At 42.1% G+C, this 23,541-nt stretch overlaps 1 long non-coding RNA gene across 1 annotated transcript in view; it reads right to left on the bottom strand.

Annotated features, from left to right (window-relative positions):
* Positions 1-23,058, bottom strand: part of LOC123372448 — a 53,335-nt gene extending 30,277 nt beyond the window's left edge. Inside the window, exon 1 of the long non-coding RNA XR_006580293.1 lies at positions 22,997-23,058. This is a non-coding gene — a long non-coding RNA (uncharacterized LOC123372448). The remainder of the gene's footprint in view (positions 1-22,996) is intronic.
* Between the last annotated feature and the right edge of the window lie 483 nt (positions 23,059-23,541).

Below are 23,541 nucleotides of genomic sequence, written 5' to 3'. Positions count from 1 at the left end.
TCCCTTCTCTACCACCTTCCTGGGCACTAGCTGGGACCCTTGGTGCTCCAAGAGCAGGGGCAAGGGGTGATGTCTTAGCCCCCTGCCAAGAAAAGCATTGGATCCACTCTGATAGGGAGGATCACAGAAACCCCCTTGTGACTGTCAACTGATGTGCCAAGACTACTTCTGCCCCTACTTTCTTGCCCTTGCAGCTTGGGACTTCAGTGCCCTGCCTGGTTTGAGCCAGAACTGCTAGCCTGCTGCAAACCCAGACAGGTGTGAACCACATACCCTAACAGCTGTAGGCTTAAACTGAAAGCAGCTTAAGAAGTGTTCCTGCTTTAACCCTCAGATGCACAACTCCAAATGGGGTCCAAACCCCAAATAAATCAGTTTTACCCTGTAGAAAGCTTATACAGGGTAAACTCATAAATGGTTCACCCTCTATAACACTGATAGAGATATGCACAGCTGTTCTCTTCTCCCCCAGGTATTAATACATACTCTGGGTTAATGAATACAAAGTGATTTTATTAAGTACAGAAAGTAGGATTTAAGTGGTTCCAAGTAATAGCAGACAGAACAAAGTGAATTACCAAGCAAAATAAAATAGAACATGCAAGTCTATGTCTAATACAGTAAGAAAACTGAATGCAGATAAAAAATTTCACCCTCAGAGGAATTCCAGTAAGCTTCCTTTTACAGACTAGTCTCCTTTTAGTCTGGGTGCAGCAATTACTCACACCCCCTGTAGTTACTGTCCTTTGTTCTCATTTCTTTCTGGTATCCTTGTGGGTGGAGAGGCTGTCTCTTTAGCCAGCTGAAGACAAAATGGAGAGGTCTCCCATGGACTTAAATAGACTTTCTCTTGTGGGTGGAGACCCCCTCCTCTCTCCTATGCAAAGTCCAGCTTCAAGATGGAGTTTTGGAGTCACATGGGCAAGTCACATGTCCATGCATGACTCAGTTTTTATAGGCAGCAGCCATTGCTTACATGGGGGTTGGATTAGATGATCTCCTGAGGTCGCTTCCAACCCTGATATTCTATGATTCTATGCTACCTTGAACATCCTCAGGTAGACTTATGTGGATTGGAGCCTTCTGAGATTCATTGTCCTTCAGGTGTTTCTTGACTGGGCACTTAATTTGCACATTACTTTCTCAAGAAGTTAACCAAATGCTCTACTAAGGCTACTTAGAAATCAAGCAAATATATAGCCAATATTCATAACTTCAAATACAAAAATGATACATGCATACAAATAGGAGGAGTGTATTCAGTAGATCATAACCTTTACAGAGATGTTACATGGCATATGTAGCATAAAACATATTCCAGTTATGTCATATATACGTTCATAAGCATATTTCCATAAAGCCTCATGGGGTACACCCATCATACACACCCACCATACTGACATTGGCTGTTTTGTCACAATATCATAAAAATAATAATGCACATAAGGGAGCCAAACGGAGATTGCTTGGATAACCTAAATTCTGGCATTTCCTAACTTTTGAGCACTTGACTTTGCAACATTAATATCTTTTTTACATTGTTTTTTTTGTTTGTAGTAGAGTTTAGAGTATGACAGTGTATAATATAATAACCATCTGCTACAGGTTGGGGGGGGGGTTACAGAGAGAGAAGGGGAGCGGTAGGAGAAAGAAAGCAAGAAACAAAGGGAGGGAGGATGAAATAAAAGAGAACAGAACAGAAAGAATTATTGAAAATCCTCCATGCCTTCAGGTGTGGTTCGCCTGGTGAAACATTTTAAATACTAGCCAATAGAGTTATGTACCAGACTTGACAAACTGATGGTATTTAATCCCAATGGCCATCTTTATATAGGACAAATACCCAGGGAATCTACTGTCCATTAGTAATTAAACTAATGGACCATGGAGGTCATTGAGTCAAACATGATGCAAGGTAATATGATAAGGATGGTCAAATCTCATGCTCTTCCAAAAGCAGTCACAATAGATTGCCACTCTTATGGCCTGATTCTAGCCTCGCTTATGCAGGTTTTACACCAGTACAACTCTTAATTTCAGTGGAATTACTTAAAACTCACAGCAGTGTAACTGAGGGCCCAATCAGCCCCTTATTCACTCAGATACTGTGGAAATGAAGGCCAGATATGTACTTATATAGACAGATAAGGCTCCTCACTCAGATCCCAAAGTTGGGCCCCAACAAGCAGTGTAGCACGGTGGCCCTGCTCTTGAACCATAGTGACCTCTAAATCCTCCAACCATCAGTTTTTTACTTGCCGGATGACAGTAGAGCAGCTCCTTGCTGCAGTCCAGCTGTTGCTGGGTCAGTGCAGATTCTTTTCAACATCCTCCTTGTCTCTTGAGAATATCTCTCACTGTTCCTTTTACTGCCTCTGCTTCTGATTCCAACATGCAGTCATGATGGATGCCTTACAGATACATAGATAATTCCATTCACAACTCTTTAAACAATTGCATGCCACACAAAATAATGAGTGACTGGCAATCCTGCTACACTTGGAGAGAAATGCAACATCGGCCTCTTCTCCTAGCACTGCAAAACTATCACATTTTAAATATATGCTCTTTAAAAAAAAAAAAAAGAATGCCACTAAGCCTGCCTCATGCCAGCAGGGAAGGAAGACAGCAATATCTTTACAGTCCTTACTAGAGTGATGAGCACCAGTATTAACCTAGACAGACACAGATTTGGTCACTTGTGGGATTTTGAGCAGGACACAGCAAAACCCTTGCTGCAGCTTTCCTGTTTTTGTTCTACCTTGACCTGTATTGATGAGGCATTTGCCAATACTGCCAACCAAAGCTTGAGTTTCCTCAAAGCTCAGGTTTGCACTAAATTCACTGCATTGAAGCTCATTTCTTCAGCCTAATTTCTTTATGCTCTTCAGCAGGTGTCCAACCTGCCAATATGGTCAATGCCATCAGTAATCTCAATGTACAGTTTCAACACCTGTATCAGCACAGCTGCCTCCCACACTGATGCAGTGAGTCTATTTGGGATCAAAGGGACTGGTGAGAGGAAAACTCTCAGGAGTCTTTTCTGGACACAGCTGAGCTGAAAGGCTCCTCTGAGGCTGTGTTTGTGTGTCCCTGTCCCGCCCCAGGGAGACTGAGGAAGACAAAGGCTTTTTGACTCCTCCCTTCAGAGACCAACTATAACAGGTAATTATTTTCTTTTCAGGATGTAAGCTGAACACCTGGCAGAGCAAGAATGGAATTTCCCTCCCTTCCTACAGCATTGCAAAACCAACGAGGTACATTCTACAGTGGGAATTTGACTTTCTGAGGCATTGTGCAGTGGCTACTGCCAAAGGTAAAATACCAGATTAAGTGGATCAGCGAGCTGAACCAGCATGGTAAATCCTATGGGTCTACATTTAAAAAAAAAAATCTTTACAAATCCCACAGAAAGCATTTTAGTCCTTTTCCAGCTTTGTGCTCTGGGGCAACAAATACTATAATCAAGTAATCTACTATTACTTAATCATGTATCGATTTTATTCCTAACTAAAAGGGATCAATGCCCCAAACTATACCCTTGACCTAGTGTCCTTCAGTGTCCCTCCCCCTACCCATGCCATTCCACCAATGGTGCCCATCTTGATGCTCCTTTTGTTCTCTTCTCCCACTCTCATGTCTGGGGGTCGCCTTCTAGGTCTTACCCCCAGTGCATGGAATGCCCTGACCAGAGCCTTTTTCTAAGCCAGCTCCCTCTTCTTGTATTAGAATCCAACCTAATAACTCGCTTCTGTCGCTTCCCTACAAGAAGTTAGGGGGAGGGGAAATATTTAATAGAAAGATCAAGAGATGTATATAACAATGGCCTCAGTACTGCAGACACTTATGAACGTGCCTAGATTTAAGCACATGAGTAATGCCGTTGGTTTCACTAGGACTGCTTGCTTTTTAAAATAAAGCCCATGCAGAAGTGTTTGTAAGACTTGAGACTGCACGGAGCAACCACATGTTTGTCTGTCCTCTTCCTCCTTCCCATTTTAATGTGGCCTGTTTGACCCTCGCTTGTGTAGTATTGAATGTAGATAGCACCCGTTCAGGTTGGAGGAAGTGGATTGGGAACTGGCCTAAGAGTTGGGAGCCCAGGCTTCTATTCCAGACTCAGCCACTGGTTTGCTATGTGACCTTGGGTAACTTACTTCTCTCTGCTTGTGATTTACCCTGCCACCCTTTGCCTGTCTTGTCTGTTTAGACTGTAAGCATTTCAAGGCAGGGACTGGCTCTTGTGTGTTTCCACAGCTACTAGCACAATGGAGGGTCTTGTGTATTTGGTGAGGCATCGAGAGTATTTTCCAATATTTCAACAATAATAAATGTTAAACATTTAACGAAAATGTAGGGAGTGAAAAACAGCAGATTATTATTACTAGATCCCTTTTAGGCTGCACCTCTGAGATACAGTTGTCTGTAGTAATTTAAAGTCTCATTCCTACATGTTTTTCTTGGTGGTTCCAAAACTTAGGAAGTGCCTCATTAATGCTGAAAACAGCTAAATAGACAGTACCTTTCACATTTACTTTAAACAGTATCTATAAACTGGGGTAGATCTAGCATTTAAAAAATGAGAGCCATGCTTCGTATTGGAGTTATGGAGGAAGACAGAGGTCCACAGCACTGTACTTGCCTTTACAGCTGTTTGGTACAGATTAAAGAGAGATGGGAGGAGAAAGGCAAATACAAGGTTATTCGTATTCAATATAGATCAGCTAATAAAACACATATTAGCAAGTGCAATACAAATGAGATCTCCTTAGGTTGAGAACTGTTTTGTTACTGGAATAGAATGTGTTTTTATACAATGCCTTTACACTGACGATATCCTATATTGTTCCGCATAATAATTAGATATTGGTGTGGGTATGCAGGGACTGTAGGCAAATAGAGCTAAATCCATTCTGATTTTGGCTATAGCTCTGTCATGGAGTCACTGGGCGATGCTTTGGAACTACTACGTACAAAGCCAGCCAGGATTCTGGTTGTAGCATGCCTCCTCTCTTGGAGCATATTGTCACCAGGGCAAGAAGCTTACCCAGCTTTGACCTTCCTGGATCTAACCTTGGAGTATTCAGCATCCCCTTCCTCCCCATGTGCTTCCCGCAGTGAGTCTGCCCAGGCCGGTCTCCTGGAGAAGCCAGAGGGCCCTGCACCACAACTCCTGCAGTCAGCAGTGACTCTCAGCCAGCATGTAGAACAGAATGGTCTATTAGCTGACAGGAACACAGCGTAGAACAGAGCTTGCTATCGCAGAAATCAGTGACTTTCAGCCAAGTCCATCTTAGGGAGTCCTGGGCCAGATGTCCTGGACTCCCCCTCTTCAAGTACCCCAAGCAGACTGCCCAGCTTTCAGTGACCCCAACCTCTGACACCCCCATTGCTCCTCCTCTTTATCCCACTTCCCCGGCAAAAGGTGTCACTTGGTCTCACCCCCTTTCTGGGTCTCAGGTTACATATGTGCAGACAGCTGGGCAGCCTCACCTGCCCCAAGGGCCTCAGCAAAGATTTCCCAATTCCCACCACTGAAATATTGGTACAGTACATAGGGAAATAAGACAGTAAGATTCACATGCAACATAACAAGATGAATAAAACCCCACTTCGTGACAAGCTCACACACAACCTTTTGCCAAATAAGAATCTGCTTTTAGTGAGACAGGGATTGTTGGCTGGGACACTGGCATGAAGAGTCTCCTCTACTGTTTGAAAAGTGCCAGGAGATCTTTTATAACATACCCTCACAGGTTCTCTTTTGTTCTGTTAACTGAAGGTTATGTACTCACATAATAGTATAAAAAAATCACAGACAAAGCAAGAAAGGCAAAACTGAAAGCTAAAGAAAGTGACATTATTAACAATGTACCATACTGAAATAGGTACAATATTCCTGCCAGGATCATATTAATATGCAAGCCTGATTTATATTAATGCAAAATTGGACAGAGTACTCGATACTGCCTCAGACTGTTAAACACCTCCTAATGCAATTTTAGATATGGATTGGAGCAAAGATTTTGGGTTCCAGGCAAGCTTTAAATGTGTTCCCCAAAATCACTCTTGAGAACTTATTGACACTTCACACCACAGCAGTTCAAGTGACCAGCCTTGCAAGAGGTTCATTCTGCTAAGCATGTACTGAGTACTCAACTCCCATTCACTTCAATAGTAGGTAAAAATGCTGATCACTCCTCAGGAGACAGATGATACGCTGCAGATGACATGCTGCTCTTCATACTTCACCACCACATGTCTTGCTTTCATAATACTCAGCTGCCTTAGCTCAGATAACTACTGAAATATACTAAACAAAAGGATGAAAGCCTAATTGCCAGGTTTAGCGATTATGCTGTAGTACGCTTGTTTTGCACAGCACTCTAGAGAGAGTTAACTTTGTTTAGTAGATGGGTTACAGAGAAAATAGGGAAGAGATAATTAAAGGAGCATTGTATGAGGAACTAACCAGGGTTGTGAATTAGAATCCACTCACCACCCCCTGTCTATTCTATATAGGTTCTTATACCAGCATCATGAAATTATCTGAGTGACTTGCAGTACTGAATTAACTAATGTGACTAACATCTGTCGTGTTTATTCTCCCCCTGGGGAGAGGAGAAGAGAAGTATGTGCAGCGGAATGTTTTGATCTGAAATATTTAAATAAATAATACCTAACTCTTAGACAGAACTTTTCATCCATAGATCGCAAAGTGCTTTATAAAGGAGGTCATTATCATATGGCTAAACTGAGGTATAGTCGCTAAGGTCACAGAGTAGGTCAGGGACTAGAATCTAGGTCTCCTGTCCCAGTCTAGCATACTATCCATTAGTCCACACATACATTTTGCTACACTCTTACATTAGAGAAGGTAAGATCAAAGAAATGTGCCTCGCTCTTGTAGTGAGGTTGTGATAGTCCTTGGCTCCTGTTAGGAATTCATTCCACAGTCTTGGGCTAGCTCCCAAGAAAGCCCTGTCTCCTGTGCAGACAAGATTTACCCTTTATTGTAGAAAGTTCCATTGTGCCTAGAGTCAGGGTATTTCTGGCAGACTCTGGTGGGAATAGCAGCTATGACCCCTGTACATTTGCTAGCTGAGTGTTTGAGACCATTGGATAGGCATAATCCTAGACCTAGTCACCCCAGACTGCACCATCCCTCTCTCTGCACTTGTTCCCCCGTTCTGTAACTGCTCACTCCCCATGCACCACAATCACTATCGTTCTGGTGCTTTGCAGGCATTGTGTGGCCTTCTACCCACGGATGTTTGTGTCTTTCATCAGAGTGACATGGCATTTTGCTAAAGGGCTTTGTGCCTAGGGCAGTGACGACTGAGAGTTTGAAAGTGTATTTCCTTATTCAAGCCCAGTTTGAGTTACTTAGAGCTGTATGATTAAAAATAATAATAAATAGGAACCAAGTATCAGAGGGGTAGCCATGTTAGTCTGGATCTGTAAAAAGCAGCAAAGAATCCTGTGGCACCTTATAGACTAACAGACGTATTGGAGCATAAGCTTTTGTGGGTGAATACCCACTTCATCTGACGAAGCTTATGCTCCAATACGTCTGTTAGTCTATAAGGTGCCACAGGACTCTCTGTTGCAATAAATAGGAACTAAGGCAATGCAAAGTATTTTCTTCCAAGGATCTCAAACCACTGTCCAAACACTAAGCTTCACAGCCACGTTAGTGGAACTGGTAAAATGAGACAGAAGGCCTCATCCTCAAACCAGATAGCAATATTTTGCACTGCTCTAGCAACACAAAACAGCCTTCAGGCCAGCTGAATCAGCTACACAGGGAGTCCCGCCATAGGGTGTTATACAGCCAGCCCTGTACCTGCCCTTTCTCCATGCCCAGCATTTGTGGGAGGGATGGTAGTTGCAGGAAAGGCGTCTTAAGCAAAAAGCTTCTGTACTCTGGAATGGCCACTTAGCAGAGTTGAAGCTGAATGCAATTTGGCATGGCCCATAGGAGCTGTTGGAGCTGGGTATAACTTAGAGTAGCAGTTAGGGCACTCACTTGGGAGGAGGGAGACTTGGATTTACATTCAGGAAAAGACGGGATTTAAACCTGGGTCTCCCACATCCAGTGCCTAACTGTGGGGGAGTGGAAGGGAGGAAATCTACTCCAGTCATATTCTGTGCAGGGCCAGTCCGGTAGATGTGCTCCAAGGTCCCACAGGCAAGCTAGAGGGAGTGCCTAATTTGTAAATCCCACTGCGTCAGCCACTGAGCTGCTTGGTGGTGTCAGGACTAAAGCAGCCGTGCACACTCCACCAGCAGCAATTTAGGTGCCTGTTGCGTTAAGCAGCAGCTGAGCAGGGGTTTTGGGAAGCTACATTTTGGACTTAGGCACCTACCTGCTACTTTAGGGGCTTAAGTCCCCTTTGTGAATCCCCTCCTAAGTAAATTTAAGAAGTTAAGCACTCTGAATTGAACAGTTCCAGGCAATATGGCTGTGAACTCCTTTACCATTCCCAGGGGCCTTGAAAATAATACTTAGATCTTCTAGCACCTTTCTTCTATCCTTCTCAATGCATTTTACAAAGCAGGGGCATCACTTTGCCATGGCAGAGTCCAGAATAGAACCCAAGACCTGTCTCTGAGGCCTGGGTTCTAGCCCGCTGTAGTGCTCTGCAGTGTCAGCATTGGATAAGACCCTAAATCCAAGTACAGCATTTGAACCCAAGGCCTTCTGGTCCAGAGACAAAAGTGCTACTGACAATACAGTAATTATATTCTATCATTACTTGGTGACCTAACAGAAGGTGTTATGACTCAGAATGGACATAATAGTATATGTATGCATGAGTTGTAGCTGTGCTGGTCTCAGAATATTTTGGGTGAGGTAATATATTTTATTGGACTAACTTCTGTTGGTAAGAGAGACAGAAGTTGGTCCAAAAACATACAGTACTTTTATGTAGAGAGTGCCTTTGACCCAGCTATAAGGGTATGAGGATAGTTCTCTACGTGGCCATTCATACAGGAAATCAAAAGTATATTGTATAAAGAGGAAAGAGAAAACAGATAATACCTAGGCCCAAAGCAGTTTTATTACAAGGAAGATCCTAATCTCCAAGATAGTGCTGCATTCTAATCACTGTCCAGTCTGTCTTCATTTCAAGGTCCTATAATATGAAATCTTGCAAAGAAACTGTCTTCTGTTTAAAATAGGCTTCTTCACGGAAGGGTGCTTTGTATGGCTATCATGTACTTGGAACCTGATCCGCACCACTGAAATCAAGGAGACTCTGATTTCAATGGTAGCAGGATCAGACCCTTTGGGCCGGACCCTGTTAGGTGCTGAGAACCCTAAGCTCCCACTGAAATAAATGAGATGTTCAGCACCTTGCAAGATCAGCCCCTTGTTTCCTGAGGTTTTCACTGGTAGTATTGGTTTCTCACAGCAGCAGATGTTAGAATATTATTTTTTTTGTCTCAGTGTCAAAGCTCTTATGTGCAAACAGTGAAAAAAGGGAAATTAATATGGTCATGCCAGTATTCACAGATGAAGTAAGACAGCATTTAAAGCAGCTCTGTGCTGGGACCACCTATTTAATTACTTCTTTCTCTCTGTATTAGAGGGGTAGCCATGTTAGTCTGTATCTGTAAAAAGTAGCAAAGAGTCCTGTGGCACCTTATAGACTAACAGACATATTGGAGCATAAGCTTTCGTGGGTGAATATCCACTTTGTCAGATGCATGTATTGAAATCAAAAGTACATGCATCTGACGAAGTGAGTATTCACCCATGAAAGCTTATGCTCCAATAGTCTGTTAGTCTATAAGGCGCCACAGGACTCTTTGTCATTTCTCTCTCTATATCTCCTTGTTTTTTTTTTTTGAAGTATTAAGATTTTGATTACTTATGAAAGAGCTACAGAGCCTAAGCAGCAAGTTTTGTCTTCTGTTTCCAAGTTGCTGAAATGTTGTGGAAGGCAACCACAGCCAGAAGTCTCTTATTTTTCTGGCTGGCATTTCTCACAGATGTTCGGCACTTAGCCCCACATGCCTGGCATGGTACTTGCACTGAAAAGCAGCCAGCCAGACAGTCCCAAAGTAGAACACCCCACTAACTTCCTCTACTTGCCAGTATGATGACCTCCCCTTTGTATTTCAATAGTGAATCCCAAGTGCCACTTTTCTGTTTTAAAAAACATCCTCATCCTATTCCTTCTGGTGGGACTGATAATATTAATTACCTGTTGGGTCCAGTTCTGTTTTATATAACTAATCTTCACTAATGTATACATAAAGCATGAAAGTTCAGCCCTGGCATAAGCAGATGCAACTCCTCTGAAGTCAACAACAGACAAAACCACTTCACACAGGTATTGGTATTTGTATGCAAAGAAGTAGGGCAAAAGAAGAATGAGAGAGGAAAAAAATAAGATGGGGAGAAGAGAAGGTTTATTTAAGTATATTCAGGGCCTTTTACAGCCTCCCCTGCCTTCGTGACTGCTTTGCACTGCAGTGAGGATACACCTGGCAGCCCTGGGTGTAATAAAGCCAATATGGGCAGCTCTATGCAACCTACTCCTCCCATCTTTCAGCATAAGGGGCATGTCAGAAGCAGCAAGTCTAGAGTGCCTTGAGCCCTGGAGATTTCCCAACAAGCAGAATGGCTTCTGGGGAACTGTTAGTGCTGGTGCAACTAATAGCCCTGAAGGCCAAAGTGACCTCCTGTATCCCCAGGATAAGGAGAGTACAAAAGATGGTTTACCCCAATCTTCTCACAGGCCCCGCACTGAGAACAGCTCAGCCAGACCCAAGTCGCTGGCCCTAGTATTTTATCTAACTGATTCAGAGGTCCTTATCCTTTTTCCTTTAAAAAGCAAGTTCTAATGGTTTGATAAACTGCTGGACTCACAGCACTGGAGACCAACATCCTCTAATTCTGCTTAGTATAGATGAGCAGCAGCAATTCAAGCTTCCCCACAATGTATCATTCAAGTGCCTCAACCCTGGTGTAGGCAGACGGCTTGTAGGGGAAACCGAGTAGTTCAGAGCTTGTAAACACAGTAACTGGAGCCACAGCAGCTAAATGAGGAGTTGTAACTCCTGCCTTCAGTTATTTCAGTGCAAGTCAGTGGGTGGGTGCTCTTATTTTGGACTAACAGGACCACTTTTTACTAACTCTTCTTTTTTCTATGAGTGATTATTGAGCACTAGATTCTCAAACTGTGTAGTTCTTTAGCAAATTAGTTGCCTAAATGAACACCTTTAGGAAAAGCATTTTTCAGTCTCTGAGCGCGATGCTGCAAGCTGCTGAGAGCCTATTGTGACATGCTGAGCGCACACAACTCCCACTGAAATCTGTGGGAGTTGAGGGTGCTCAGAACTGCACAGATGGCCCATGGCCCCTTGCAGTGGTGAGCCCTCTTTCAGGCATTTTCAATCTCATTCTCCAGTTTTACACACGTGTAACCCCAATGACTTCAGTAGAGTTTCAGTGGAATAAAAGTGGTGTAACAGAGTGGAACCCTAAATGCATTCAAATAAACCTTCTTTCCCCCTTCTTCCTTTGGCCTACTTCTTTGTATATAGATACTAATGCCTGTGTGAATTGTTTCTAATAATTGGGGTTTTTTTCCTCGTACCTAATTAAGGACTTTAATAACTATTTTTTTCATCAGTCAGCCAATTTAGGTAAAACCTACAAATATTTTGTTGCAATCTTCTCTTCTGCATTTACAGGAGATGGAGTGAAAAATTTAATTTCAATTACACTAGATTAACTTGGCCAAAATAGAGTATGTTAACTATGTCATTTGGATTTGCATTCCCCATATTGCAGAATATGGACATGATCCAGAGGGGTGCTTGGAACGTTCTCAGTACTTCTAAGGAAGATTGTTCTACCCATCCCAGGATCAATATGCTAAAATTATTCATAGGGTTTTGATTCAAAGTGTTGCCATCTTTCACACAGATTGTGTTCTATATTATTATTTGTAATTATTTGTACTGCAATAGTATCTGTTTGCTCTTCCCCACTGTGCTAGGCTCTGTACAAACATAATAGTGATGGCCCCTAAAGCTCTTGCAATCTTACTAGCAGATGAGAGATGAGAGGTGCATACAAAATGCAGATGAGGAAGCACACAGTAATAGTGAGATGAAATAACTGGGGCATAACTGGAAAATAAAACTTTTGGAAAGTAATACATACATGTTTAGGATCCAGCCCTGTATTTTTGTGCACACAGAATTCCCCCGGAAGTCCACAGGAGTTCTGAGTCGACAAGCCAACATTTATTACACATACACATTAGTCCACTTACATGAGGGTAATCAAATCTCATGTTTTGTGACTTTGCCACAGTTGTCAGGGAGGGATATTTTTATTCCGTTCACAGCATTGAACAATTGAATAAGAACTTGAATAAGTAAATCAATCAAAAAACACTGGGCAATAATTTCCAAAGGAGAAGAGACCCTTCCTTTTGGACTCTGCCAGAATGGCCTGCAACTGGCAGGACCTGTTAACCTTAACAGACCACAGTGAACTTATCTTGTCACAGGACCAAATGGCAAATCTTATGTTCCCATGTGACATTATATTTTTAACATGTAAATAAAAATATTAGCTCAAAGCTGCACATTAAATATATATTTACAGACACAAATGTTTGAGAGAGTGCATTACCCACAAATGGCAAACACACATGCAACTTATGCAAGTCAGGGCAGACAAGTGCTGCATACATTATTTGTGGGTTTGCCATTTGTGAATAATATGCTCAGTTACATGAAAAAATGATGAACTAATTGGACCAATGGAAAAAAATAGTTACTAAATATTCTCATTAGGCATAATACAAACCTTTGTATTCACATGAACAACTATTTTAGGAGTTTTTAGAGAGTTTAAAAATATTTATTCAGCCTCTGTCTTGTATCCTTTGGCCATAGATCCAGGTGCCTTAGTTACCATGTGTCCAGTTATGCAGCTTTCAGAGGGAAAGAAAAATGAAAACACACATATGTAAACCCCATCAGAAAATGACCCAGAATAATTTTGAATACAGAAGAACGTCACTAATTTAAATTCCAGGGCTAGAAGTGTGTGGTGTATGTCCCAGTGGTATCAAAGCTCATATTTTGACCCCTGAAGAGCTGTGAGGTATCAGTTTTTCTATATGTAAAGATGTCATTGATTTAAAATCTATCAATGGCCATGGTTTGCATCTTCGTCACCAGTTCTGGACTTTGGGCCATTATAGTTTTTGAGGGAAATTCCATATTTGGGGAAAACAGGAAGAAATTTCTCTGCAAGTTGATTTATAGACTCAGATAGTGGCTGTTTGGAGCTGATGAGGTACTGGTATGCTACCATATGTCCTGGGAATATGGATTAGTAGAGAGGCAAGGTGACAAGAAGGGTCATCCAATGGTTAAGGCCCTAGTCAGGGGGTTGGGATACCTATGTTCAATTCCTTGTGCTGCCATACGCTTGGCAAGTCATTTAGTCTATCTGTGCCTCAATTCCCCATCTGTAAAAGGGGGAATAACCCTACTTCACAGGGTTCTGTGAGGATATACATATTACTAAGAGGAGTGTAGTATGTAAGGCATGGGAACTAATTGTCTTACTCTGCTTGGCACTGGTGAGACCTCAGCTGGAGTGCTGCATCCAGTTCTGGACTCCACACTTCAGGAAAGATGTGTACAAATTGGAGAGAGTCCAGAGAAGAGGAACTAAACTGGTAAAAGATTTAGACAACCTGACCTATGAGGAAAGGTTTAAAAAGCAGTCATCTTTATTCTTGAGAAAAGAATGCGGGGGACCTGATAATAACCTTCAGATATGTTAAGGGCTTCTGTGGAAAGGTCTGTGATCAATTGTTCTCCATGTCTCACTGAATATAGGACAAGAAGTACTGGGCTTAATCTGCAGCAAGGGAGATCTAGGTTAGATTTTAGGAAAAACTTTTTAACTATAAAGGCAATTAAGCTCTGGAATAGGCTTCCAAAGGTGGTTGTGGAATCTCCATCATTGGAGGTTTTTAAGAACAGGTTGGAAAAACTATTATCAGGGATGGTCTAGATTTACTTGACCTACCGCAGCACTGGAGGCTGGACTTGATGACTTCTTGAGGTCCCTTCCAGGACTACATTTCTATGATTAAAAAAGATTGTGTAGCACTCAGCATCTATGGTAATGGGTACCTAAGATAGTTATAAGGACCTAAGAGAGGTGAGGATAAATTTATATTATCACATGCCTGTGCAGTTTATCACATACCTCTCCATTTAATCATATTAATCACATAAATGCCATCTATAGTCTCTATACACGCTATAATGCATTATATTTAGCTTGTGAATTGCAAATCCAGACATTATCAAGTGTATCCACTGTGACTAATATGCATCCTTGGCTCTTGTTGTTTTACTGACCAATATTCTGAGAATGAAAGAGCTCATAAGCACTTGGTAGAATTTATGATCCAAAAGGAATCATTTTGCTATGATATATTTAGCTTTTCACACTTAATTGGGCTGAGAAAAGATACTTGGCAAGGAGCTTTTTTATATACAATATCCACTTAGGGAAGAGAAAAACATGACTCCTTGGAGGAGTCTTCAGAATTGTTAGCCATTCAGTAAACCATACCTGGGACTGATTTTTCAGTACATTGCATGAAGAGGTCTGCACACAACTCCTGAACTCCATTAAGTCTTGAGTCTAAACCCGTACATAGGCTAATAAAATGGTATTAAAATGTTAATGATGCTCCAATATTCTCCATTCATAACAGATTCTGAGCTCACTGAGTCGAAAAGAATGACTTAAAATTGCCACAATAGGATAAATGATGGGGAAATCATGAGCATTTGAAATTCTGAGGAGGTGTTTTGATTTTGAGTCACATTTGAATGAGGCTCACAGAAGTTGGAATGAATGAGATCGTGGTAGGAAACAAACATTTCAGCTAGTGGGGAATCCAAAATCACATGGGTGGGGGTGAGAGAGGGACATGACAAGAAGGTGGGAATTTTCTTTTCAGACGATGTGATATGAGTGTGAGAGAGGTTTTCTGTGATTTTCCCCATAGTAGTAATGTTATTTCAGTCATGACTGGCAGCCAGTGTATAATAATGTTGCTGTAAACAGAGTCTTTTCTTTTTTCCGCAGTTTTATTTCAGATTTATTATGATGCCAAAATGCTGCATTATGGGGATAATACGCATAATTTCTTTGTGTGGGATATTAAATCTCCTCCTTCCCTACTTCCTCACCTCACCCATAAAGAAACAGTGCTTGTTTTATCTACCATCTATTTGCTTGAACACTGTGTTCCTTCTCACCTAGCATGTATTATTAGAGCCAGTTGAAAATGGCAATTATTCTTTGGCAGAATTTTTTTAAAATATTTTAAAAAAGGAATCCTGTGAATGTTTTGCTTTTTCCATGAAAAAAAAAAACAAAATCTTTTTTGGTTTTCAAAAATTGTTTTGAGTAATTTTTTTCAGTTTTTGGTAAAAAATTCATGCATTAAAATAACACTGAAAATTCTGAACAAAAATAGTACGAAAATTCATGGAGGATTGGCCCATCAATGGCTATTAGCCAAGATGGGCAGGGATGGTGTCCCTAGCCTCTGTTTGCCAGAAGCTGGGAATGGGTGACAGGGGATGGATCACTTGATGATTACCTGTTCTGTTCATTCCCTCTGGCCTGGCCACTATCAGAAGACAGGATACTGGGCTAGATGGACCTTTGGTCTGACCAAGTATGTCCATTCTTATGTTAAGTTCTCAGGGAATGTAACTAATGCACCAGAAAACATGCTGTGATATCTATATGGAATGTAGATACAGGGAAAAGAAATAATTAATGGTTAGATCTAGAGATCTTTACTCAATTTTTACCCTATCCTTATTCAAGCTACATTGACTGAGGATTCTGCTTGCACAAAGGAGAAATATGAAAAAAATTCCTCAGGAAATAAAGGCCCAAGTTCAGCCTTGGACTAAGCAGGCAGGGGGGGAGGGATAGCTCAGTGGTTTGAGCATTGGCCTGCTAAACCCAGGGTTGTGAGTTCAATCCTTGAGGGGGCCACTTAGGGAACTGGAGTTAAACAAAACAAAAAAAACCTGAGGATTTGTCCTGCTTTGAGCAGGGGGAGTTGGACTAAATGATCTCCTGAGGTCCCTTCCAACCTTGATATTCTATTCTATGAAAACACTGTTAATGGGAGTTGCACCCACCTGCTCCAGGTCTGAATATGATTTTAACACTCCCTGCCCCTCTTTCTTTTGATTTAAGAGTGCTGAGTCTGGTGGGGCTATTTCAAAAAGCACAACCAATGGCAAATCTCGGTTCTCTAAAGCTGTGTGGATTTTATGGTTTGCTTTGACATGCCCCAATCCCATTATTTCTATGACCCAAGCAGTTTTCTGGTAACTTTTATTTGTACTTATCTTTGCCTTGTTATGCAGCACCGCATATCACATTACAATCTACTTAATAACCTGCTCGCATTATCCCCATGCCTTGTTATAATAATTAATGTTATGTCATGTTCAACCACTATCAATGTTGCCTTTCTTCTTTCTAGATTATGGCTGACATTGGTTTTGATCAGGCCAGACTGTCAGTTTTTTGAATCATACAGTTTAAAAATGATTGGTAAGCAGAATATACCTGATTAACATAGTTCATGGGAGGTGGCGGGGAGGCCAAGGGGATGGCGAGGAAGCAATGTCTTGCCCATAAACGGTTTCATTATTTGGCAAAGAGCCAGTGTGAGCATTAATTCAGAGTGCTAAAATCTTCCAGGTCATTTGAGGATTCAGTAGATAGCAATGCTGCACTGTCAGAGACGTAGATCGGAGGAGCTAATAAGTCATTCCATCTCTAGATTCTAGGATACCACAATTCTAGGTTTGCTTACACTAACAAAATTCTAATACTGCAATGTAACAATAGGGTCTCATAACATATCAGTTATAAACATTCTGTCCCTTTAAGGAGTTTTGAGTCCAGTTCTGACCCTGTTCAGAGTCCACCCAGAACCAAGGTATTTGGGCACTTGAACTCCTAAGGAGCAGGAAGAATATAGGTTGGTCAGTAAGTAATACATCCAGGGAAAGAGGATGTGATATATAAGAGCTCCCTTCCACCCAGTAAGATAGAAACCAGGGAAGAGATAAAATTAGTTGTGAGTCTCTCTACTAGAAGGGAATAGGAATTGCTGTTGGGTCTCTCCAGACAAAGAGCTCAGGAACAGACCTAGAAGGACAGCTAGGGAAAGCACCTGGAGGAAGGAGTGGTGTTTTAGGGCTAGTCTACACTTACCGTCCGGGTCGATGCGGTGAGTTCGACTTCTCGGAGTTCGAACTATCGCGTCTAATCTGGACGCGATAGTTCTAACTCCGGAAGCGCCGCGGTCGACTCCGGTACTCCACCACTGCAAACGGCGGTGGCGGAGTCGACGGGGGAGCCACGGAGTTCGACCCCGCCGCGTCTGGACGGGTGAGTAGTTCGAATTAGGGTACTTCGAATTCAGCTATGCTATTCACGTAGCTGAATTTGCGTACCCTAATTCGAACCCCCTTTTTAGTGTAGACCAGGCCTTAGATAAGAAAACTAAAGACTGAAGGAAGGACTGGGGGGAGAAAGAGACAGCAGGAACACCAACTATTTGTGCTTCTCCTCCAAAGAAGTCTACTTGGAAAAGACTGCTTGTGAGCCCCTAAACCAACAGATGGAAATCTGGGGAACTTCTGCTGGAATCTCCTTTACATTGAAAGGGGAGGAATGTTTTCGGATAGATCAGTGGGCTGAACTACTCTGCCTGCAAGAGGGGAAACTGAGGCAGGCTTCTGTGTGCTTATTTTTCTTTATACTATCTCTCTAAAGCAAGACGGTGCCACTGTAATGTGCTTCACTAAAGTTGTGCACCTAGTTCCTTCTAACGACAAAAAGGAACTAATATCTAGAACCGCTGGTCTAGATGAGTGGTTCTCAACCAGAGACCCGGGGCCATGAACAGGTTTCAGGGGGACCACCAAGCAGGGCCAGCATTAGACTAGCTGGGGCCCAGGGCAGAAAGCCAAAACCCAACTGCATGGGGCAGAAGCCCAGAGCCCTGAGCCCCGCCACCCAGGGCTGAAGCCGACGCCTGAGCAATGTAGCTTCACAGGGATCCCTGTGGGACAGGGCCCCAGGCAACTGCCATGCTTGCTACCCCCTAATGCTGGCCCTGGTTTTTATATGCAGTAGAACAGTTGTGACAGGTGGGCCATGCAGTTTTTATAGCATGTTGTGGGGGCCTCAGAAAGAAAAAGGTTGAGAATCCCTGGTCTAGGTAATACTTAGTTCTGCCATGCATGCAGGGGACTGGACTAGATGACCTCTGGAGGTCCCTTCCAGTCCTATGATTCTATTCTTTTCTGTTTTTTGTTATTATTCTATTATCTATTCTTCCCAATTACTGCAGGAGAGTAAAGGAGCTTCTCCTAACTCTCTAACCACAGCTCTGATTTGTAATAAATAATTCCTGATATTAAAATGTAATTAAGTCTTACAATTATGTAGTATTATGTGGCTGAAAAGATCCCAAAGCCCTTTATAAATTGTGAACAGCAAGCTACTCTGTCATTACTGAAATACCTCTGTTGTGAGGTGCAACAGCTATTTAACAGCATGAAACAACACTACACTATAGGCCAATAAGCAAAGAAGAATATTGTTATAGGCTGGGTTAAACCTCATTAAAACTGGTGAGTGTAGAAACTGCTCTTCACTTGGAAAAAATGTAAGAAACAATAGGAACCTCAAACCAAATCAAGGCAAATGTCACTGCCCAAAACAAAGGCACATGTGAGTCTGCTCAGGAATCTGAACTGTGTGGTGGGGGGAGGGAGGGTTCTCTGGGTATTGTTTGGTGGAAAGGTGTGCGCAGGGCCGGCTCCAGCATTTTTGCTGCCCCAAGCGGGAAAAAAAAAAAAGCCGCTTGGGGCTTCATTCTTCGGCAGCAAGTCCTTCCCTCTGAGAGGCACTGAGGGACCCGCCGCGGAAGAGCCAAATGTGCCGCCTCTTCCATGGGCCACCCCCTTCCATGGGCCGCCCCAACACCTGCTTGCTGCGCTGGTGCCTGGAGCCGGCCCTGGGTATGAGGGGGGGGCATGGGTGTGTGTAAGAAAGCGAGAGAGAGGGAGATGCTCCAGACACATCCTGAACAAGAGCTCAGCCTTCAGAGAGAGCTTTTTTGGCTGTATGCTGGCTGAAAGGGGCATGAAGTTGTGAGCAAAACAACTATTTCCTGTAGCTTGATTCCTGCTGTGTTCAGGGAAATGAGACTTTGATGTAATTCTGTAAAGCTGTACAAAGAGACCCGATGCTATCATTAATTCCTCATTCTACCAGAAACAACGTGTAAGCCCTGAACTTTGACTAGCTGCTCGGGTAGAAGAGTTAACAGTGTTGTATGTAACTATGTTCTGCACAGACAAAATTCTCTCTACAGTTTGTTACCCAAACTGAAATCTGGTCTGGACGCTGGGACTAGTACCACTACTCAGATTAATGAGATCCAGCAGAAAGCTTCCTGGCTCTGGGCTACAAGCTAGGAACCTGGTTATCCCAACAGGATGAAACTAGAATGGACCAAGGAAGCAAACCTCCAAACTCTCCCCTTAAGAGCAAATGTCATAGTGGGAGAGCAGTCTGTCTAGCTGCCTCAAAACAAGAAACTCCAATGTAAGAGAGTGGTTAGTAAGACCTGGGCTTCCCCCTCCTCCACCCTCCCTCTCTCTTTCTTACTGGATCATATTCTTTGAGCAAGTAAGGGGAGAGGTGGGACTGGAAGATATAAGGGCTGTATTGGGAGGAAGATGGAGTCCTTATCGCAAATTCCTGGAACCTCAGTTCAGCGTAAAAGATGGGCTTAAGTTTGGGAGTACTTGACTTCTTAATTTAACAGAACCACCTCACTCAAACTAAACTGCGATGCCTGTTTGTTTGTTTGTTTGTTTATTTATTTATTTAAAAACTGGTTTCAGCCTTCCAAAGACTTGACATGTTGCACTTCACAGTGGAATGCATATTTAAAATGTTTTATTTGCCCCTCTTTGCAGTGTATTACATGACTTTATAGAAATTGGGATCACAGTGGAAAGGAAACAAACATCACTTGACGTGATGCGAAGAACATGCTGTAAAGCAAAACCAGAACATTGGCTTGTGTTTTTGAACTTAGAGCTCCAAGTGACACAAACAGACAATTATCTGAGCAAGGGCTGTAAAGATTATATACTCTGCAAAGGTTGCAGTACGCAGACTTGACCAACATCCAAAATGTAATATCCAGACTCAAATCATCTTATTTTAAAATGTGTTGCCTGAGGCTGAAAAAGGGAGGGTCTCTGCATCACCTCCTCCTTTTGCTAGATGGTGATATCATTAAATAGTGACAGCTCAAAACTTCCAGTGAGGAAGCTCAGATTTTTCAAATGGTGTAGCTCTTCTTTCACAATTCTGCCTGAACCTTACAGTAAATTAGTAGATGTGTTTTACCCTGGTAGTGGAGGAATTGAGCTATATCAAATATCCTGTTGCAGAGAATTGCTTGCTTTACTGATCACTGAATTGTCTTTATTTGAAAGGCTTTGGAGATTGGATATTTTGGGGATTTATCAAGAAAATGAAAATAGATCCAATGGCCTAAATTCACTTCTGGCAGAAGTGGTCATAATTCCCACTGACTTCTTATGCCAAAGATGTGTTTGATTACGTCTCTCAATCAAGCTGGAAAAAGGAACTCCATGACGGTCTCATTTTCCTGTTCAGCCAGACCCACGCCGTAAAATTAAAGAAATACCTTATAGCCATAAACTTTGTAGGAGTATGTTCAATGTGCTTTAAAACTTCCCTTCCATATTAATATCCATATTAAAACTCTGGGATCCTGTTCTCCCTTTATGGGATACAAATATTTCCCAAAGAAGTCAAATGGAGTGGCTCACATCTACACGAGTGGTGAATTGGGTCACAGGTGTATAATTAAGACACTCCAAAAATCTTAACTGAATGAACAAAGCACTGTTATGGCAGGAGTCGTCAGATGGTGCTGTTACACATAGCTTTACTGAGTTGGGTTTTTTTTTCTTAGTATGTGATCAAGTTTTTAGGCTTTGAAGAAACAGTATTGTTATTTTTTGTTATGCAGGTGTCCTTTTGAGCAAATACTTTGCTCTCTGCTTTATACATACTTGGAAGCAATTCTTGGGACAGTGTAGCTTCCTGGTGTGTGAGCTGAGAGTTCCAGAAGAGGAGATTGCCTAAATGCTGTTTGTGACTGATTTTCTTCCAGTGTACATGTGGAAATAAAGCAACTTGCACATAGACTATATCCAGGCCCAATGTCACAGATTTCTCCTCCACTAGGAAGCTGACCTGCAAAGCCCCAAACATCTGCCAGTGCTCAGCAGAAGTGTGATGGCAGTGTCAGAAATAGAGCACAGGTGTCAGAAGGAGAGGCGACAGTATTTAGCACCTGTATGGTGCTTTATAAATGTGGGTACTTCCATCCTGATTATACAGATGGAGAAAATGAAGCACAGAGAGGATAAGTGCAAGGTCACATTGCAAGTAGCACTGGGTAAATACTGGGTTCTCTGGCAATTTCATAAAATCGAGGGGGGGAAATGTTTTTCTAAAGTGTTTGGCAAATCAAAAAGTAAAAAAACCAAAAACCTGCATTTTTTGGCAAATAAAGCATTAATGCAAAAAAAAATTCACCCAGCTCTAATTCATCCAGCACGTCAGTGGCAAACCTGATAATAAAACCCGAGTCTCCTGACTCCTACTCTGATGCCTGAGGCAGAATGGTCCAGTTTTATTGCAGAGGCAACAGAACCAGAAACTGCATCCAAGTCTTTTCCCAACTCAGAGTGGGCTTTTATTTCTGCAGTGCTAAATCCTGGTTAAACTCGAGAAGATGTTTAGGTTTTCAGTAAGCAAGTCAAAAGTACACCCAGTACATGCTACAATACTGTTTTTAGGCCTTTGGCATATCCAGATGTACAGAGTTATGAAGCCAGGCCTCACTGTATTAGTTGCTAGCATACTGATAAATAATATCCGTGCAGTTTGTCATTTACACAAAGCTCAGAACTTAATTATGTTATAAACATAGCTGGGGTAAAATGTTTGGGACAAAAGCTGAACATGATGGTCATGTGGTATCACCTCATTAAACTACTGTTTTGTGATTAGCTCCATCTGTCTGTCACAATGGTGTTTCCTATCACAGGCTCTTAATTTTTAAGTCATGTTGTTCTGACATGGCTGAACAGACTTTAATCTCAGAGTGAATGTAATGATTAACCCATATACGGTCAATTTGCCAATCCCTTAAAATTTAGCTGCCACACATCATAAATGAAGACCTGATGTGTAATTTTATGAAACACTAAAAAGTTCACTTGTTTTAGAGGTTGTCAAGGGTGGATGGCAGAGTGGATGAAGTGAATAGCTGCCCAGGGGACCACAAAATTAGAGGTGACATTGGGGTTGGAGGAGAATATTTGTTTCCAATTGTTTTGTGGGGGAGGGACAGGTCACCAAATTCTGGCAACCCAGAGAATTGTTTAAATAAAGGCTAGCACTGACTTTTATTGTGTTTTGAGTTCTGTGGTTTCACTACAACAGTAAAACAGTTACAAAGCACATCTGTATGGTTAATAAAGATCTGAATTTGTCTAATGTCCCTTTACCCCCTGTGCAGATACATGCACAGAGCAAAAAAGAGAACAGAGATGAATGGGGAAATAATTTTCCTTATTGCTTTCCATCTGTGTTAGCCCTAGAGCTAGAAGGCTTAAAAGAAGGGAACTTTCTGCTGCCTCTACAGGGGAAAAGCAAGCTCTGGACAGCTTCATTTACATGAAATATAATATTGCTGACCCAGGGTTCCACAATCTGTTTTGCTGTAGTGGGAATTGGATTATATAATGATTGTTACTGTACCTGTATTGATGAAAGGACATAGGTATTGTGCAGAAATGCCTGGAGTAAATGATCACCATGCCTTCCCAGGCAGTGGACTCTGATGAGGGAACAGGATTCAAGTTCAACAAGCATCGGGCACAGGTCACTTGCTGACTGGTTAGAGTAAACAGTGGATTCTCTGTAACGTGAAGTCTTTAAATCATGATTTGCGGACTTCAGTAACCCAGCCAGAGGTTACAGGCCTATTGCAGGAGCGGGTGGGTGAGGTTCTGTGGCATGTGATGTGCAGGAGGTCAGACTAGGTGATCCTGATGGTCCCTTCTGACTTAGTCTAGGAGTCTTCACATGCGAGTTTCTACACTGTAAATATTTTCACAATGAAATGTTCATTGCTGACCTGATTAAAGCAGAAACAAGTGATATTAACACAGTAGGTGGGAAAGGCTACATTACTGCTCAGAGTCACAACAAAACTTTTCATATGATGGGTCAACTACTGTGTGTGTTTATTTGTACGCAACAATGGATTTTTCCCCTTTGTGGGCCACCAGAGTGTTTTTTAA

This window comes from Mauremys mutica, chromosome 6, assembly GCF_020497125.1.
Source record: "Mauremys mutica isolate MM-2020 ecotype Southern chromosome 6, ASM2049712v1, whole genome shotgun sequence".
NCBI classification, from domain to species: Eukaryota; Metazoa; Chordata; order Testudines; family Geoemydidae; genus Mauremys; species Mauremys mutica.
The sequence above is the reverse complement of the archived record's forward strand: the minus strand, read 5'-3'. Positions and strand labels throughout refer to the sequence as shown.